Source organism: Lactuca serriola, chromosome 3, assembly GCF_051521515.1.
Source record: "Lactuca serriola cultivar US96UC23 chromosome 3, Lser_US96UC23_V15, whole genome shotgun sequence".
NCBI lineage: Eukaryota > Viridiplantae > Streptophyta > Magnoliopsida > Asterales > Asteraceae > Lactuca > Lactuca serriola.
This window is the reverse complement of record NC_136410.1, coordinates 252,594,941-252,600,012: the sequence shown is the minus strand read 5'-3', so window position 1 is coordinate 252,600,012 and position 5,072 is coordinate 252,594,941.

Here is a 5,072-nt window from a genome sequence, read left to right as displayed (position 1 = left end):
GCATTGGATGTAAAACCATGTGGGGTAGCCCATGGCAGTCCTAGGTGAAGACCATGTGGGGTAGCCCATGGCATTGGATGTAAGGCCATGTGGGGGAGCCCATGGCAGTCCTAGGTAAAGACCATGTGGGGTAGCCTATGGCATTCTCTCAGGTTTCATGTATGCGTGGCTTACGTGATACGTGTGTAGCTTTTATAGCTGACAGGATATGTGATATGTGGTTGTGTGTGTGTGGTATGCTCTGGGAAACTCACTAAGCATTTCGATTACAGGTTGTTGATTGTTTCAGGTCTTTCGGAGCCTAAGGACAAGGGCAAGGCGTGATGACATGGCGCGCACTCTACCTCTCTTTTTGTGTGTTTGGGACTCTCTGATGTTTTCGAAAGTACAATGAATTTGTAATAATTGTAAATTGGAAAATAATTGGCTTGAAAATCTATACATTATGGGATTTGTTTGATCAATTAAAAATGAAAATTTTCTTGGTAAAATTTGGGTCGTTACATGAACAACCTCACTATAAAAAAAAACGTTATCCTTACCTCGAATCGATGACTTATTTGATCAACTACAAGGGTCGAACTACTTCTCGAAGATTGAACTAAGGTTGGGGTATCATCAACTGCGAATTTAAGAGGAAGATATCCCTAAGACGGCATTCAGATGTCGCTACAGTCACTACGAGTTTGTAGTGATGCCCTTCGGCTTAACGAATGCGCCAACAATGTTCATGGATTTAATGAACCGTGTGTGCCGGCCATGCCTGGATAAATTTATGATAGTATTCATCGATGACATACTAGCTTATTCATGAAGCAAGGAGGAACACCGTCAACATCTACGACAAGTCCTGGAGACGTTAATGGCAGAAAAACTATACGCCAAACTCTCAAAATGCGAATTTTGGATCAGAAAAGTAGACTTTTTGGGACATGTAGTCAAAGAGGAAGGGATACATGTGGATAATACCAAAGTCAAGGCTATTGCAAACTGGGCAACACCAAGAACACCGACGGAGATACGCCAGTTTTTGGGCCTTACTTGCTACTACCGAAGATTCATACAAAGCTTCTCTAATATCGCAAATCCGCTCACAACCTTAACACAGAAGGGGGTAACTTTTAGCTAGGGAAATAAACAAGAATCCACTTTCCAAACGCTTAAACAAGCATTGTGTAGTGCTCCCATCTTGTCCCTCCCGTAAGGGACTGGAGACTTTATGGTCTATTGTGATGCATCCAAGTAGGGCCTAGGGTGTGTAATCATGCAACAAGGAAAGGTCATCGCGTATTCCTCAAGACAACTCAAGACTCATGATGTCAATTACACCACGCACGCCCTTGAATTAGGGGCAGTGGTGTTTTCCATAAAGATCTGGAGACACTAACTTTATGACACCAAATGCACCATCTTCACAGATCATAAGAGTCTTCAACACATTCTCAATCAAAAGGAGCTCAACATGAGACAATAACGATGGGTCGAATTGCTAAATGACTATGATTGCGAAATTTGTTATCATCCGGGTAAGGAAAACATAGTACCAGACGCCCTAATTCGAAAGGAATACTCAGGCCTCCAAGTAAAACCGTTAACAATGACCATCCATTCCCACCTGTCTACACAGATCAAGGAGACACAACAAGAGGCCTTAAAACTCAAGATCATTATAGTGGAGGCTCTGCGGGGAATGGATAAAAACTTCTATGTTAAGGATGACAGATCTTATTATCTCATGAATTGAATCTGGACGCCGAGGTTCGGCGGGTGTAGAGACGTTTTCATGAACGAGGGTCACAAGACCAGATACTTTGTTCATCCCGATGCAAACAAGATGTATCTGGACCTCAAGAAACTTTATTGGTGGCTGAACATGAAAGCTGAGATTACTACCTATGTGGACAAGTGCCTTACTTGCGCCAAGGTCAAGGAATAAGATCAAAAGCCCTCGGCTTTGCTTCAGCAACCGGACATACCCGAGTGAAAGTGGGAGCGGATAACCATGGACTACATAACCAAGTTTCCCAAGATAACGGGTGGACTTGACACTATCTAGGTGATCATTGATAGGCTTACCAAATCCTCACACTTCCTAGCAATCTCAACATGATGGATTAGCTAAGACCTGGATTAGTGAGATTGGATCCCTGTGCAAATCTTTTTCTAGAGCCTCCTTCTCGGTGTGAAGGGAAGCACTCAGATTCGAGATTGCGGCATTAGCTTTGGAAGCATTGGTATCAAAAGAGCTCTGAAAGGTGCTCATGAAGGCTTTGGCATTAGTAATTAGTTTATCGACTTTTTCGGTCGCTTCCTTGCAGGTCTTAGCCGAATCCTCCATGGCTTTATTCGCCTTTTCTAGGTTCTCTACATGCTCTTTTAAAGTTGTTTCAGTTAATGCCTTGACTGTTTCTTCGGAATATGCATTGCTGGATGAAGTGTTGGAAGATTGGATTAACGAATCCAGTTTGTCATTGAAGGCTTTGAATTGTTTTTGAGTGACAAGTGCGTCGTCGTCACTTTCCTCAATGACATGAAAAGGACTGAAGGTGAAATCTTCAAAATATACATCACCTCCAAAAATAGTCTCCTAGTCATCCTGCCTTAGTGGAGAAACGGGTGGTGTTGAATAACCGACTGAGAAATTTGAAGCCCACACCCCCGCATCAGATGCGTTGATAGTGACTGGAGGTTCTTCAGTGGTAGTGGTTGTAGTTGCGGTTGAATCGGTGAAGAGTGGTGTGGATTGTACGAGAGTGGTCTACATATCTGAAACCCCGATTGATACTGGTGGGCAAGGGGCGATAATGATTGGGTAAGAAATATTGGATGTACGAGAGGGGATGGAAAAATCCTGGAAAATTTCTTCAGTAGTTGGAACAGAATTTGGAATTTCAAATATCACCTCAAGGTTCATAGTTGTAGTCTCCGAAACCTTCGGATTAGATGTTGCTGCAGTATCATTCTCCTCTTCGTTTGTTATACAACACTGCATAGGAACCTCCGAAAGTGTGTGTGACTGCGATCCCTCATGAGCACTTAGAGTTGGAGATCTTGGCTTATGAGCTACTTTCTTAATCTTCTTCTTCTTCGGTGCTTGAGGAGGTTTGGATGGACCAACCGTCACAACCCTCTTCTTGCCTCCCTTCTTGGGTTTGTCTAAATAGTCAAGGGACTTTCACATTTCATCATTCAAAGGACAAAAGACCAAAATTGGTATTTTACGATAATCTTCCAGGAGTTTACTTTCCACAAGGACATCACGAAACATGGCCTCAAGAATTGAGCCAATGAAGGAGAATTTCGAATTATCAGCCAAGATGATATCCATTGTGTGGAAAATTGGAATCGCATCCATAATAGAATCTTTCATGACAGGAATGTGAAGCTTATTAATGGCTCATTGAATGACCAAAGTCCAGAAACGCGCACAGGAAATCTCACTGTGTCGTGTAGTTGAGAGAGTATTCTGGACCAATTGATCCCATAGCACTACGCCATAATCAAGATTTGCTTTAGAATAAATACTATACATGTGAGTCATGAAGAGCTTGTTTATAACATCCGTTTAAAATAGAATAATTAAATAATAAAATCGGAACCCCGAGAGGTAATTTTTATTATTATTTTGTGGTATTGTAGCCCAAAATCAGATAATAATTAGCACGGTGCTGGTTTCAGGGAGCTAAATGACAATATTTGAATCTCTGGGGGGTTAAAGTGTAATTTTGGGGATTTATTTTGCACAGGATTTTAGAAGTCAGGAGGTGTTTGGTATCATTTGGACTTAATATGAAAGGAATTTGGTTGGCTAGGGCTAAAAGCAAAAATTCTGTACCTAAGTTGAAAAAAATTTGTCACGCAGGGGCTGCATGGTAATTTTTGGGACTTAAGTTGAAAAGATTTTCTTTGCAGAGAGACCAAACTTGTAATATATGCAAATGTTTGAATATGGACATGGGTTAAACCCGTCACCCTTGTCATCCTCCATATTTATACATCATAACCCACATGCACCCCATCTAACCCTAACCCTACTTCACAACGCCAGCCGCTACCTCCTTCCTCCATCGTTCATCCATCGCCGTTGTTGAAGACATTTCCACTGCCATTGTCGGACGTTGTGAATAGCTGAGAGAAAAAGAGAGAGAAAGAGAGAGAAAGAGAGAGAGAGAGAGAGAGAGAGAGAGAGCCGCCACACATAAACCCTTCCGCCACCTCCATCCGACTCTCTCTCGTTCTCAGATCTGTTGAAGCTCCAAGCGACCGCTGAACTTTCTCCGTTCCTTGCTTGCTATGCTCAGGCCAATGCAACCACTGTTGGATCCATAAGATCACCGAGAAGCCATCAAAGGCCGACAACTATAGATACCGTTGTGGTTCGTGGTTTGTGATGAGATTGCATGTGTGTGTGGTTTTCTGGCTAATGGGAATCGTGAAGAACCATCATGGCAGTCGGCCATGGTGGCTGCCACCGATAACGAACTTCCTGCCTTGGACTGCCGCTGCTCCCCTCCTCCTTGTGTCACCACCGCCACCGTACATCACGAGGTTGGTGGCTGGGTTTATTTCACAATCGGAGATTGTGTGAGGGTGTGATGCTTGGACGGGAATCATAAGAGGCCACCACCACCACTACCGTAAGGTGGTGGCTAGCACCTCCGACAACTACCTGTCGCCACAAAGTGGCTTTGTGTGTGTTATTTTATGTGTGTGTGTATTTGAATATTGTTGTGTGGTTGTTGTATCATTGTATGGCTGGAATAATCAAAGAAAACAACCTGTCACTACTGTGAGGTGGTAATTGCCACCTCATGCCGCCATTCTGCCGCCACCTTGGGTGGCTGTGTACTTTTGTGTGTGTGATTATCATTTTCTGATGCTTGGATATTTTTAGCCAATGTCATAACCACCACCACAAGGTGGTGGCTGCCGCCCTGACCACCACTACCCGAGGTGGTAATGGGTGGTGGTGCCCGACTTATTTAAACCTAGTGGACCCAATGAAGCCCTAATTCAACTAAAAGCCTAACCATTTGACTAATTGGCTAGTATATGGGTTGGAAACTCTAATG